Raw genomic sequence first — 16,195 nt, forward strand, 5'->3', positions numbered from 1 at the left:
AATCAGTTCTTTTAACCTCCTCGTTAATTTTCTGTTGTTGGCACTTCCCAGTGTAGGTTGGATCACAAGTAATTTGATAACACACGTCCGCAGGAGCGATGTCATGTGTCATGATACGGGTCATGTTTCTCCATTTGTGAATAGTGTCAGCTCAGAAACTACAGTATTCATACACAGAAAAAGAATTCTGGACATCCGACTGCTCCACTAGGGAATCCTTAAGGAAGACTCTGAATAACTATTTCAAAAGTAGGAGTAGGATTTGGAATCGCCACAAGACAAGTAGAGATCAAATCAGCAGAGCTATGCACATCAGTTAAGCAGAAATGTGAAATGTTTAAAACTCGCTGGGCCAAATAGACCCACACATTTTCGGGTTGCCTGACAAGTGCTGAATAACCATGTTGTGAAAAGGACGTTGAAATTCCAGAAGGGGGCAAAGGCAAGATTTTGTTGCGCTGCTCCCGTCGTTTCCTCAATGCACCATGTTAGGCTGCAAAGACGCATCCTCAGGCGTAAAACTGGTAGGAGGAGCATCAGTCTTCAACCATATCCCCCGTTCCACTTGGAGAATAGAGACATCTGCCACATCCCCGGACATGAACCCAGGCCCTCCCAAAAGTATTCCAACATGCCACACACAGGCATTTAGCTTACGCAGGATCTAAAAAAGGTCAAAATTCAAAAACAAGATATCAGTGGAGTACATCACTCACATAAATAACATTTGTCAGCAGGGATATGAGTCCACTTCTTTTTCCCTGGTTCCATCACAAGAACCACTTGATCTTCCCCTGCTGCAATTACATCCACTAGCACGGGCGGACCAGTAGGTTTCTCGACCCATACCTTGGCACCTGGGACCATTGCATCTGATGAGCCAAAACCCTTGTCCCCACGAACTGTCAATATCGTGCGTGGCTCTCCTTTCTTAACCATGCATAGTTTAACAGGAATTCGTATCATTTGGGCTATTCTATCCCCTTTGTGTATCAGTAGCATATTCTCACCACTACTCATAAGAATCACCTTAATCACACCTTGGAAATCAGCATCCACAATCCCTCCCAACACTTGAATACCATTTAGGGTTAAACCTGATCTCAGGGCAATTAATCCCATATGTGCAGATGGAATTTGTATCCAATTCATGTATCAATCAGCGTAATACCTCTTGGTTCAAGTCGAATTTCCTCCCTTGCATGCAAATCCACCCCAGTAGACTCAGGAGTTGCAAGATAAGGGGCCAAGGGACCAGGGGATACTTCCCAATACATCACAGTTTCAATTGCTCGATATGGTTTCATTTGTAAGGCTGGCGTTAGCATGCGCATTCATGGGGCCTCACCGTTCACAATGGGACGGTTATTCTAAATTTGAACAGCTTCAAATATATGTTCTCGCCAACCTTTCAAAGTACCATCCACTATTTCGCACAATTGTTCCTTCAATAATCTGTTCATTCTCTCAATCAAACCAGATGCTTCCGAGTGATAAGGGACATGAAAAATCCATTTGATTCCCTTTTCTTGACAATAATCTAGGACCATTTCCCCTTTAAAGTGGGAACCATTGTCAATTTGAATTTGCAAAGGGATGCCATAGTATACAGCCACTTGGTCCAATAATTTAATTGTATTCAATTGAGTAGCTCTCTTATATGGCAAAACCATCAGGTATCCAGAATATGTGTCTACAATAGTGCACACATATTGAGATCCCTTACTAGTGGGCATAAGACCAATATAATCAATTTGCCAAATCTGTCCAGGTAATTTACCTCATTTCAATGTACCATGAATTATGTGTGGAATAGATCATTGTATCCGGTGTTGACACGTAGGACATTGTAAGATTATTGTTTTCACAATTTCTAACGGATTGCTAATTCCCCTGTCTTGTGCCCACCTGATAGTAGCCTTCTCTCTGAGATGTCCACTCTTCTGGTGGGCCCATTTGGCTATTCCCTCCAAATCCTCCTCCTCAGCCCTTGTGTCCATGACTTCAATCTGCATGTTCGTCTTCAACAGAATTGAAACAACGTTCTAATGAGTCCGTTGTGCAATGTACATCAACGTGATATACAGTCACATTAGTATGCATCAGCATCTCGGCAATGACTTGCCATAACCCCTTTCCCCACACCTCTTTAGCATGAATTTTCCATCCATTATTTTTCTAGGTTGGCAGCCATACCACCAGTCCATTTGCAACAGACCATGAATCAGTACAAATAAGACAAATTCCAGGCGTTTCGTGCTTCACCGCCTGATACAAAGCATATAGCTCTGTGAATTGGCAACTCTTCCCCTTGCCTGAGGTGGTGAGCGGTTGCCAGACATTTGGTCGAAAAAAATTGGTCGACCAGACAAATGGTCCAACCAATTTGATCGAAAACCAAATGGTCGAATGTTTTTTTTTTTTTATTTTAACCCTTTTTTTCATTTTTTTGGGGGGGTCCCCTCAACCCCCTTTTTTTCTCTAAACACCCCTTTTTTTACTAAACGAAAACCCGAAAAATAAATATATAAATAAATAAAAAAATTCGACCATTTGGTTTTCGACCAAATTGCGTCGACCAAATTGCAGTCGACCAGTTTTTTTTCGACCAGTTGACTGGACACCGTGGTGAGCACCTTTTTCAGTTTTGGATTGTACGCCACCGTCTTTAAATATCGTTCAATTCCTACATATTTGGCTGCCCCATCAGTAAACCATGCATGTTCAACTTGTTCATTTGATAATTCTCTATATGGGTTCCCCCATTTAACTGGAGATTCCTCAACAGTCCTCTCCCCCTCGGGTTCCATGTTCCATGTCTATCAGCGGGACACCCGCCACTTGCTCATGTAATTTCACCACGCCACTCTTACCAGGCTTGGCACGATCTTGAATGTACCATTTCCATTTAATAACACTAGCTTCTTGGGCATGACCAATTCTGTGTGTCTTTGGGGAAGTCAGTACCCATTGCATAATCGGTTTTTCTGGTCGGATCACTATATCATGACCCACTTTCATCTGTTCAGTATCTATGAGCGCCCAGTAGCATGCTAATAATTGTTTCTCAAAGGGGGTATATCTGTCAGCCGCATCAGGCAACTTTCTACTTCAGAATCCCAAAGGCTCTCGTTTTCTGTCCTGTTTCTGCCATAAGCTCCAATTTGCATAGGCATCCTGATGGACACATTCAACTGCACCTCACCATCCCTTAATAGCAACAAATCAAGCACTCTTTGAATGGTGTCTTTGGCTAATTGGAACGTTTTCTTGTTCTTCACCCCATTCAAAATTTTACTTTTTACAAGTGACTTTGTAAAGGGGTACCAAAACCTGCCCCAGATGTGGAATGTGCTGTCTCCAAAATCCGAACAGCCCAATAAACTGTTGTGCCTGTTTTTTGGTCCTCGGAGTCAAAAACTAGAGGATTTTCTGTTTCGCTTTAGGCACCATCTCACGATACCCATTGTGCCATTGTATCCCTAGGAAAATCATAGTCTCTGCCGGACCCTGGGTTTTAGCATCATTGTTTTCCCATCCCTATTTGCGCAATCCTTCTCTAATGAGATCCAAGTGTAACTGCGCACTCTGTTCATTTTTACCTTGAATCAATCAATGTAATGCACAATCTGAACATCCGGTTTGTATGGGATTTTGTCTAAGTGTTCTGCCACCAGCCGGTGACAGATTGACGGACTATGCATATAGCCCATTGGCAAATGATTGAACGCGTACTGCCTCCCATTCCACGAAAATGCAAATTGCTCTTGGCATTCAACCGTAATCGGTAGGTGAAGAAGGCATTAGCCAAATCCAACACTGCACACCAAGTACCCTAAAATTTCTGTACATTTTCCACCATCGTCACCGCATCCGGTACTGCCGGTACTAGCGAAGGAGTGTATTTATTCAACTCGCGATAATCATTTGTCATTCTGAAGCTACCGTCTGTTTTTTTGACAGGCCAAATCGGATTGTTCCAAGCCGTGGTTACGGAATGCAACACACCTGCTTCAACATACCCTTTGATGGTTTCCGAAATTTCCTTTTGCCCACCGGGAATCTGATATTGTTTCATAGACACTCTTTTCGTGGCCATCGGAACCTGCACCAGGGGCATTCTCAATTGCCAAACAACTATGGGTGTAGAAGTGAACGCATTCACACCAAATTGGTAAAGCTTACCCCCTGATCCGAGAGTCAGTCTTTGCAAAATATCAAATCCAATAATATATTCAGCAAGGGGAACAAATCAATACTTGATATGTGTCTTTCTTTAATTGAACAATTTTCATGTTAATTTCTGTTTGAACTGCTGAGGTTTCTTTACCTCCCAATCCCGTAATCATAAAATGTTTTGCTTTAAATCTGGAAGGCTTCCCATGTATTAAAGAGGCCTCCGCCCCGGTATCAATTAAGGTTCCAAACCTCCTGTGTATTTCCGGAATGCCAAAATAATTTCACTTTTACATGAGGTCGTCTGTCCACCTTAACATGGGCTGTCGTTACCGGAGTTTGACCCTCCTATTTATTTTTAAAATGTATGTACTTAGATTCTCTTTCGGCCATCGCACTAACCATTTTCCTTAAGTCTAGGCTGTGAAGGCATCGATTTATCAGAGGACTCATCGTCTCCCCCCTCTGGAGATGATCCAAAAGGATCGGCCTCCTTCTTTGATTTATGCACATCCTGTCTTTTCACTTGTTTGTAACTCTCCTTTCCATCTAGATCTCGTTTTTTATAAGACAAGTACATATCTCTTGTTTCAATTCCATCAATATCCTCTCGCGGCACACCATCCTTCAACAAAGCCAGGAACATGTTTGTCCTGGACACTCGCAAATCTCGGCTGTCAAACCATCTGGCAGGACCCCCCCACCACACGTCAGGCTCGAAAAACTAGCGGTTAGCGACCGGGACATTCGTTCCCTAGTTGTACAACTCATCCCGTCAGTGCCGGACTCACTTGACCCGGTGGACTGCACGTCCCTGGCCCTAACAAAAGCATGGAAATTACTCGGCAGCGCCCACCCATTCCACGGTAACCTCCCACTCTGGAACTTCCTCCCGGGGGTCCCACATGTACCACCACTCGTAGTGCGCCGTTGGGCCGAGGCAGGATATGAGCTGATCCAAGACATCTTCGAGCAGGGCAACTTCATTGAATGGCCAGACCTCCCATTGTCCCTGAGACGGAGACCGTCTATATGGCTTCAGTACTCATCTCTTCGGAAAACCCTTAAACACAAATACCCCATGTTCCCAGCGATACCACCAGATGATCCCGCAATTGCGGAACTAACCTCCCCCATGCCCACGAGGGGTAAAGTATCCAGACTCTACTCCATGGTTCAAACCAGATCCACCCCAGCATTCACCAAACTGAAATACGCATGGGAGGATGACCTCGGGCTGGAAATGACCGACGAACACTGGGCCCATATATGCGCACGCATACACAGGGTATCCTTCAACTCTCTCTTCAAACTAATTTAGTTTAAGGCACCCCATAGGTACCACTATACCCCGAACAGACTTCATTGCATGCTTAATGACCACTCCCCAAGATGCCCCAGATGTGGGTATGATACCACTGACTACATTCACATGATCCGGTCCTGACCCGTCTCACCCAATTTTGGAATTTGATATGTTCCACCATGTCAACTATTCTTGAGCATCCTATCATCTCATCTCCAATGAGATGTCTCTTCCACGACTTCCCCGAACTCCGTCGAGGTTCCAACAAACTGGCCGGCCTCTGCATGTTGCTCGCAGTACAGTTCATTCTACTCTGTTGGCTTCGGCCCACACCACCCACTCATGCACAGTGGCTCAGGGCGGTCACTTGGGCTTCAGACACCGAAGAATCCTGGTCCCTACTGCAGCCCACTCACTCAAGACCCAGCGATATTTGGCTCAAGTTTCGATCCTATATGTTTGCTATGGATGCTGAATCAGATACCACATCCCCAGTTCCCACCCCCCCTCAACGCAGTTCCCCTCCTGAACTGCTGTCTCCCCAGTCTCGCACCCACTCTGCATGTACTTTCCAAGTGTATAATCAAACTGTAAGCTGACTCTGTATACCTGTATTACCTATATTGTTAACATATTGTACCTGCCTTGTATGTTGCTCGCCTATGTCTGTGCTGCCAAGCTAAATAAATAAAAGTTTTTGTAAAAAAACAAAAACATCTGGCAGGAGTGCGATTTTCATTTTACCCATCCCTCTCCCTAGATCGTTCCTCTGGTTTGTTCCATTCTCCTAGATCTGCAAGTTGTCTAATTGCATCAACCACTTCATCAGTTACCTTCCCCATCGTACCCACCAACAGGGTCATTATGACATTTTTATACACAGGAGTGGCTGTTCGAACCAGGGAATTTCTAGCAGAAACAGATAGATTTACCATCCCCATATGATCCGGAGTTTCCAGATGAATGGCTTCCTTCATAGCATGTTCCCTGACTCTTTGAATAGCTTCTTTCAATGTGCACCATTTTTTATCATCAGTCAGCCAATCCGATGTAATAGGGTATTTATGATTACATCCCTGCGCTGCTAACTGCAGAAGAGACATTTGTCCCTTATCACCATTAGCATCACGAGGAGGACCTGCATGCAGGGTCTCCTGTACCTGAACATCATGTGACAAGGGCAGAAACCTACCAGAATCTATTGCGTCCACCAAGAGACCTGCTGCCCCTCCATCTAACTGTCTAACCATCCAAGTTAGCAAAAATTCACCAGCCCTCTGTTTCAATTGGTTAATTAACTCACTGACACCCTGTTGTGAATAATCCTCAAGAGCTGTCAGGTCCACCACACCTCTTCCCGGATTCAATGGATGTTGACCCATCCTTCTGGGTGTTACAGGTTTAACCGTCACCTCTTTACCTGATGGTTCCGGCTTGGAGACAAGTGGCATCATTACAAGTTTGGCGGTAGCCTTGCCGGTAAAACCGGCAGATTGCCGCCAAACTTGCGATATTTTCCGGCTCCCACGAATGGGCAATTGCTGGGTCATTACGGCCCTGCCGGACCCGGTAATTGCCCATTCGCAGGCGCCGGAGTTAAATGCTCCCCATTCCCATTGAGCCGCATGGGCTCAATGGGAATGGGGAGGTTGGATGCACCGGCACCATTCAGAATTGTGCCAGTGCATCCGACATGCTCTGCTTGCAGGTGCCGGTACGCATGCCAGGTCAGACCTGGCGGGCGGGAAGGAACCCGCGAGCAAAACATGTAGTTTGCTGGTTCGGTAACAACGGTACCGGCAAGGTTACCGGTACCAATGTTACCGGACCGGCAAACTTATAATGAGGCCTTAAGTCTGGTTCAGAATCACTGTGAGTAGTAGTACTATCGAACACATCACCATCCTACTGATCGGGGTCCCAATCTACACCTGCGGAAGCAATCACGGTTGCTACCTTACGAGTATTAACCCTTCCTCGATACTTATAGTGAGCCACCCTTACCGCAGCCCATTCATGCCATATCATGATATAATTTCATTTGGAGCTGCTGCATTAACGAAATTTGTTTCTCAGCAGCCAATTCCTTTTCCAGTCTTTGAACACTCTTTGTAATTCTATATTTAGTTGATGCATTTTACGTAAAGCATGCAACAAAATCCAACCCCTTTTCCCAAGAGCCGAACATTCTTTCCCTTTCTCTACTGAGACTTGTAAACATTTTGTCTCTTCAGCTGGACTCGCTTCTCCTATAGTCGTATCCCAGATCTCACTCAATCCTGCACCACATGCCCAGGTTTGTACAATTTTATCATATAGACCCTTTGTCCACCCTGGGATAGCCACCTCTGGACATTCTCCACCCGCTGAGCTACCTTTTTTCCTAACTAGGGAACTCATTGTGTCAAATGGATGTTTCACGTCCCCTATCGTCAATACCTCAACATATACGCACTCATATATCAATTCTCTTTTTTTTTTCTTCTACTTCAACACGTTTCCCCGGCCCGCTGGCAAAACAAGTTATTGGACTTAGGCAAGCAAGAAATCACACATAGGCTTATTGTTATAATAAAACAAATGGCTTGTTACAGGCCTTTTATTCACACAATATAGGTATATATGGCCTTAGCATACATAAACAAACATACACTTAGATATATAAAAAGATAGATAAAAATGGCATCACTGTTAACAAGGCAGCAGAAGACACCTCCATTTTGGCCACTATGACACTTCTCAGTCCCTCAGCAGGTAGGCGAATAGATCACTCGTGGTAACGGGGTCTGAGGCAGAGCGTCCTCCCTCTCAGTGAGACTTCATCACCCGGGGCTCCAAATTCTAACTAACTCTGCCACACAATGCCCTCTCCTTTATGGGGGCATACCCCCGCCCTTCTCAGTTGTGTCTGCTCTTGGCCGAAGAGCAGATCACAAGTCGAAGGGACAGAGGGTGGAAAAACCCAGTCAGAAGTGGAAAAACCCAGCGTCCTTCTCCTCGCATTCATTCCCAGAACCCCTTATCATGCACCTGCAGGACGCTCCGACTCCCTCCTCGTATTCGTCCTTCAGTGGACAATACAATAACTATTCTCCACAGCAAGTCCACTCAGCAATAATATTTATGTAGTTATGTGACCTTGCTCTGCTTTCTCTACTGAAATGCTTGTTTATTATCCGAGGCACGCAGGGACGCAGGATTTATTACCATGATGGGAGATGAGTGTCCAAAGTGGCTGCGCACCAACGCAATGTTGTTCTAGCTCACATTTCACACAAGCATTACAAGCGGGCAATATATAATTCTTGCAAGAAAATTGATACGGGTGGGACAGGTCCCTCTTTGACGAAATCCCTCATGGTTTCCACAGGCGCTGAGCAGACTGAAGGCGTCAGTGATCGATTGGAGGAGGGGAACGATACAGAGAGTCTTGAGCTGAAGAGTGAATGGTGAGTAGATTGAGGTGACTGGCAAAATAAGAGAATGAGATTGTGGTAATGAAGAAAAGTAATGAGGGGTTTGTCTAGTATATAACGAGGAGCGTGTAAAAGAGGAACATTTTATAGAGCCCGGTTTCCTACCTCAAGGCAGGTCTAGAAGGAGTCATTTCAAAACCCCATGGGGGTAAATAGGCGGCACATAAACAGGTTTGTGATAGGGAATGACTCAAACTCCCATATGGGTATTTTAGGGGCTAGGAGAAAAGGAGTACCATGGTGAAAATTTGAAAAGTCGACTAGTCTGTCTGTTTGTGTATTTTGTAATTGAAAAGAGGTGTCGAAGAGCGAAACAAGAGTAAACTGTGAGGTTAAAGAAGAGATCAAAAGTTGTTATCTATTTTTTTTTTTAAACTATATTTTTATTGACATAGTACATACAAGGTAGGGTGCAACGGCAAACCCCACCGACCATACAATAGGCTTACAGACAAGGATGTCAACGTTTTTATCTTTAAATCCCATTTCCCCACCCCCCCAACTTTGCAACATACCAAGGTTTGAGGTTTTTGCAGGTTATAGAAGCTGCAGAGAGAACTTTCGAACATCGTTGTATGCATTTGTTATACAATTTGACATCCTGGGTACAGCGCGGTTCAGAGCAAAATGAGGGTCAATCTCCAGTTCTAGGGCCGTGCTGGGATAAGCCCAGAGGATACATAATAAGACATATCTTTACAGTCGAATAGAGACACATTCGTCATGGAGGAGAACTGCGGTCCATTCCTGTGTGAAATCTGAGACTTTATAATTTTTCACTGCTGTAAGTTTTTCATACGTAAAAATGATCCTTAGTTTACAAAGCCATTCCTCCTTGGTTGGTGCTAAGGCGCTTTTCCATTTTTGGGCCAATGCTAGCCTCCCCGCCCTCAGCATGGCCCTGATGACCCTCGGGAATGCACTCTGTTCCTTTTCCGGCATGGGAGTACCCAGGAGGATTTCTAAGGGGAGTAGCGATGGACTGAACCCCTCTATATCCTTAATCCAGCTGAGAAGCTCCGACCAGTACACCTGAATAACCGGACATCCCCACCACATATGGAACCATGTGCCCCTTTGGTGACATAATCTAGGACAGTAGGGGGATACTTCTGCGAACATTTTGGAGAAGGTGGCTGGGGGGCGATGCCAGGAGTGGAGAATTTTGAAGCTGTGCTCCATGGCTGCGGTGTACAGAGTACCGGTAAATATAGTTTTGAAAATTGCCCTCCATGTGTGGTCATCCAACTTCATGCCCAGCCTTTCTTCCCATATTCGTTTGAAGGGTTGCCTACCCTCCAAATTAGCCGTTATCAGAGTACTATAGAACTTGGACAGAGAGCCCTTTCGAGAGACACTTTTAGCTATTACTTCTTCAAAGGGGGTGAGGGGGCGGTTTAGGTTGTCAGCCCACCGAGTGTGAGTCAGAATTCCCTTCAAACGGAAATACTCAAAGATCGATGGTGGTTTGTCACCCAGTGCTTCGGTCAATTGTTCATAATCTATGAAGCCCTCCTCGCGGGAGATTTGGGAAACTCTCTCCAAACCCATGTCTGACCAAGCTTGAGTGTCGCGTAGGCCTCTGGTGTCTAGATTGATAGGGGGACCCCATAACGATGTTAAAGGGGACGGCCAGGATGACAACATTTTGTTATCTTTATTCGGTTTCCAGACTGCCCATAAGACTGCTAGTGTGGGGTGCTCTCTAAGATGGGAGGGGATGGTTTTAGGGGAGGCCCATAGTAGATCTCTAACTTTTTTCGGGTGGGTATGGATATCTTCTATGTATGTCCAATATGTCCTCATATCCTCTCTCATGTGCTCCATCATCACCCGGAGCTGAGCTGCTTTATAGTATAGTCTGAAGTCGGGAAGGGCGAATCCACCGTGAGACTTTGGAAGGGTCAAGGTGGAAAATTTGACTCTTGCTCTCCTCCCGTCCCATATAAACTGGAGGACTCGGGCATGTAAAACCTCGAAGAAGGATTCAGGAATGACCACAGGGAGGGCTGCAAAAAGATACAATAAGTGAGGTAAGACATTCATTTTAACCGTTACCATACGGCCAAACCAAGAGAGTGTAAGAGGCGCCCAGCGTTTGAGATCACTGCTAATTTTGGCCAAAATCTCCAGGAAGTTACACTGATATAGTAGCGAAAGGTTCCTCTGCAACGCAGGTGCCCAGATACCTAGTGGACACTCGTTCTATTCTCACTCCCAATAATTCCGAGCGATCCCCAATGTCTTGGTCCCCGGGACCCATAGGCATAATGCTAGACTTGGAGGCGTTTATCTTAAGCCCTGAGAAGGCCCCATAGAGATTTATAAGATTGAATAATCTAGGTAGTGAGACCTGGAGGTTGGTTAGATACTCCAAAATATCGTCGGCAAATAGAGAGAGTTTAAAATCGCAGTCGCCACAGCGTATCCCTGTAATTTCATGGTCCGCTCTGATCGCTATGGCCAGGGGCTCCATTGCCAGAGCGTATAGAAGGGGGGAAAGGGGACAGCCTTGCAGGGTTCCTCTAGATAGGGCCAGGGGTTCCGACGTGCCACCATTGACCAAGACTCTTGCCGTGGCGGTATTATATAGTGTCGAGACCCACCTACAAAAATTCTCCCCGAGGCCCATTTTCTGGGGAACTCTGCCCATATAAGGCCACTCGACTCGGTCGAAGGCCTTTTCAGAGTCTAAAGCTAGCAAGTAGCCCTCTACCCCCTGCCCCGAGGCCTCATACATGAGGCCTAGGGTCTTCCGTATGTTATCGGAACCCTGGCGTCCCGGGATGAACCCTACCTGGTCTCCATGTATTAGTGAGGGGAGGAGTTTCGCCAGTCTGTTCGCCAGAAGTTTGGCCAGGATCTTGACATCCACGTTAAGAAGGGAACTGGGGCGATATGATTGACACTGGGAAGGGTCCTTCCCCTCTTTGGGGATTACTACTATCAGTGCTGACATCATCGAGGGTGGGAGGGTGCCCTGATCAAGTGCTGAGTTAAACATTTTGGCCATAAACGGGGCTAGCGTTGACCGATAGGTCTTATAAAACTTGACTGTGAACCCATCGTCGCCTAGGGCTGTTCCACTCTTCAGGGAGGATATGGTATCTATTATCTCCTCTGGGGATACGGGGAGATCGAGTATGTCTGCTTTTTCGGGTGAGAGGCCGGGAATCGGGAGGGAGTCCAAAAAGTTGTCGATCTCGGTTCCGTCCCCTGCGTATTCCGAGCAGTACAAGCGTTCATAATAGTGCCGAAAGTGTTAGGCTATTTTATTATCTCTTACAGTTGACTCCCCTCCCGGTGGCCGGATGGAGTTAACCCTTCTACTATTTCTGAGCTCTCGGAGCCTCCAAGCTAATATTTTATCTGCCTTTTCCCCTTTTTCCATGTACTTCTGTTTCAGGAAGGACAGCTTTTTTTCTGTTTGTCCCACCTGGAGGTCTGCCAGGCTTGAGCGCAACCTTTGGAGTTCCTCCCACTTTCCGGGGAACATTTGTGTTTTTAGTTTCCCACCCGGTTGAATAGCCTCTATCTTTTTCCTCAATAATTTCTCCTCTTGGCCCCTCTCCCTCTTTTTTCTTGAACCTGTCTCGATGAGAATGCCTCTAATGGTCGCCTTGAATGCCTCCCAGACACCCATAACTCCGACCTCCCCATTGTCGTTGATAGAGAAGTATTCTGTGATAGCTGTAAGGAGGGATTGCCGTACCTCTTTGTCGTGCAGAAGGAGGTCGTTACACCTCCATAAGGACCCAGGTGGCGGGGCCGGGGGCACACCCATTTTTAATCTAACCATGTCATGGTCTGTCCAGGGAACCACCTCTACCCCTGATTCCGTGACCTCGCCCCGGAGCGTGGCGTCAACCAAGATATAATCAATACGGGAGAAAGTAGCATGGGGTTTCGAGAAAAATGTGAAGTCGGGGTTTCGATCTTTTTTTGTGTGGTGTGTGTCGCTCAAGCCCAGATCTTCGTTAACTGATTGAAATGCCTCAGCCAGTTTTTTTTGGAGGCGTTGATTAGGGCATGGGTTGGGCGAGCTCCTGTCTCTGTCAGGGCAAAGAACCATGTTAAAATCCCTCCCGACCAGTAAAGTACCCTCAGAAAATGCTACAATTTTCTCTCTCATCCCCATCCAGAAGCCATCTTGCGCCTCATTCGGAGCATAAATACAGACCAGGGTGAACAGCCGACCCCTCACCTCCCCTTTAACCATGATATATCGTCCTTCCGGGTCTGACCTCTGGGCTTTGAGAACGAAGTGTGCCCCGGGAGAAACCAATAGGGCCACTCCTCGTTTCTTGGCCTGGAAGGACGCTGCATACACTTGTTCAATAGCTTTAGCTCTCAGCTTTGGTTCCTTGTCCCTAACCCAATGTGTTTCTTGTACAAATAAGAATTGGAGCCGGAGCCTTGAGAATTCCCTCACCAGCAACGACCTTTTAGTGGGAGAGTTGAGCCCCCGCACATTTAACGAACCCACTGTCAAATATTGCAAGGAATCATCCATCATAGCGATGGTAAGAGCTTATGTCTCCCTTCTCGGGACGACTAATTCCAGTGCTCCCGCAGTACTTCCGCCCCCCTCTATAGTCAAATAACAAACCTACAGTTACAAAACAGACCAGAAAACTTGGCTTGACCCAACTAAAATTCTCTCGAACAAACCCCAACATTTCCCTCCCCCTCCAACCTCCCCCCTGAACGCCTGGCGGACCAGCGGCTTCATCCTGTCGCTGAGCCAGGCCACCATTGTCTCCCTCCTCCGGGCTCTTGAGCTCTTCAATAACCACAACTTGAGCCCCCCCCCTGTCATGTTCAGATTACAAATAATTGCAGTGCTTCCCCCAATGCCATGAAAATCAAACTAGACCGTGAAGCTTCTTGGGGTTCCTCAAGTGTCAGGTTGACCAGGGGATGTCGGAGCCACTCTTCTGAACTTCCTGTGGCCTCGGACTTTACGTCTCTCCTGAGAAGCCTTAATTCTCCCGAGTCCAACAGGCTCTCTTCCACGCTCTTGCTCTTCCCCTTCCATGTTTGGTTCTCCGAGAAGTTCACCCGACACCCTACGAATGTCATGTATTTTGTTCTTCTCCGCGAAGTAGTGGAAACGTACGAGAATGGACCTGGGGCCTCTGTTGACCGCTCCCGCCCTGTGAGCTCTATCAATAGTGGGTTCATTCGTGTTCGCCCCCTCAAAGAGTGATCCCACCACCGCGTTCACAGCTTTGATTATGTCCATTTGCGTTTCACCTTCCCGCTCCGGGAACCCCAAAAAGCGAAGATTACAGCGTCATTCCCTATTCTCTAAGTCATCCAGCTTTAGGGAGCATTTCTCTTCTCTCCTCTCGAGTTCCGATAGGCGCATGTCGAATTGCGTCTCGAATATGTCATTCGAGGCTGTGTTATTTTCAAGCGCCTGGACCCTGTCGTCTATATTGTCCACTTTTTTATCCAGGGTATCCAGCCGTAGCGTTATGTCTGCTCTGAAGCCTCTTATTTCCTCCAGGAGGGCAGCCATACCTTTGGTGACTGTGCTAGTGTCAGACATATCCAGGTGTGCCGGGGCCGCCATCTCCGGGCAGGTTGTTGATCTTGGGGGCAGGCGCCGAAATTTCTGTAGGTCCTCTTTCCAGGTCATAGGCTCTCCCCGGTCATTTCCACAAGGGCTCCCACCGGACTGGGGTACGCGCACCGGGGGGATATCTCTGTATACGGCCTTAGCCTTACACTCTCCGTTGAGGCGGGGGGTTTCTCGAAGCAAAACGTGAAGGTTGACTTGGGGCGCTCTCGTGCCACGTGGAACTCACCGAACTTTCGTCTCACCCCACCTGTGAAAAGTAGAGTCCGGGGAAGGCCGAACTCGGAGAGGACTAAGGGACCGCTGCGGGCCCCTCTTGCTTGATTCGATATAAGTTGCCCAGGAAATTGATCTGTTACACTTTCCGTTGTTTTCAGCTGCAAAGTACTGTGCCGAGGAAGATGGAGACCTGCGGATTGAGGGTTACTATCCGTGGACGGCTGAAACTTCTCGGGTATTTTCGGCCCTCTTTGCCAGCGCAGCCCCGGTAAAAGTGCTCTTCCTGTCGGGTCGCGTACGCCGCCGGGGTCGCAGCCTGTCTTGCCCGGGCTCTCACTGTGTCGGGGGTTCCCACGTCTCTCCACAGACTCTGCTTCCCCTGCGATCTTCAGGCCGAGGTGTAGGCCATGAGATTTGCACGCTCGTCGGAGTCAACTGCGCAGGCCGCCTTCCTGGCTGGAGATGTCGTAGGGTACAGGCCCCGGTCGTTTCACTCCTCCGGGCTCTTCTTTGGGCCCCTAGCAGCCGTCGGAAATCCGGGATTCCAGGAGGCCGCAGCCCTCAACCCCTACGCGGCTCTCCGTTAGTTCCTGCAGAGCCGCGGCGCGGGGGGAGGCGGAGCTCCCTCTCCCTCCTCTTTCCAAGGGCCCGAACTCGACGAGATCCCCACGTCGGAAGATCGGAGTTGGGGTCTGCGGGGGCTCCGCTGCAATAGCAATCCGTGGGGGGGGTCGGAACTGTACTCCTGGGAGTCTGGGGGGGGCTCAAGTCCCACTTACGGCGCCCTTTGGAGGAGACCAGTGCGGATGCGTCAGTGCATCTCGGCGCCCCCTGGTGGATCCTCGTTATCTATTTTTTAGTCACTGTCGGCGCCAACTGAACAGATAGATTGAGGTAATTGAGAAGTAGAGGCTTTGAGGGCAAGGCTGGAGGGCGCTTATATTTGTTGTTTTTCTGAAACGTATCTTTGTAACTAACCGTAAGTATTGACAGTCAATTGAGACTTGTCACAATGGGGGATGTTACTTCACTGAGGCATCTGTGCAAGACGCTGCCAAAACATGCACCGAAACTCAGACAGTATAGTGCGGAGTGGGTAAAGGGCACAGCAGACAAAATGTTCTTGCCATGTCCACAAGGGGGATCGCTGTCAAAGGCGGTTTTGCAGCATATGACCACATACTTGCACGCTGCGTACACAGGGAAGAAATTGGAAAAGGATTAGATGGGATGCGAGAAAGCGAAGGGAATTAGACGAAGAAATTAAGCGAAAAAGAAGACAAAGGGAACACGATATTGATCACATTCAGAAAGAGTTAATGGAACCGAGTCCAGTAATGCCATGGGGCAATATAGAGGAGTTTTGCCAATCACAGTGAGCAATGTCAGCAACATCGAGGGCAGTGGTCTTCAACTTTTTTTGACTAGGGCCCC

This window comes from Ambystoma mexicanum, chromosome 12, assembly GCF_040938575.1.
Source record: "Ambystoma mexicanum isolate Mex_15411 chromosome 12, UKY_AmexF1_1, whole genome shotgun sequence".
Taxonomy (NCBI): Eukaryota; Metazoa; Chordata; class Amphibia; order Caudata; family Ambystomatidae; genus Ambystoma; species Ambystoma mexicanum.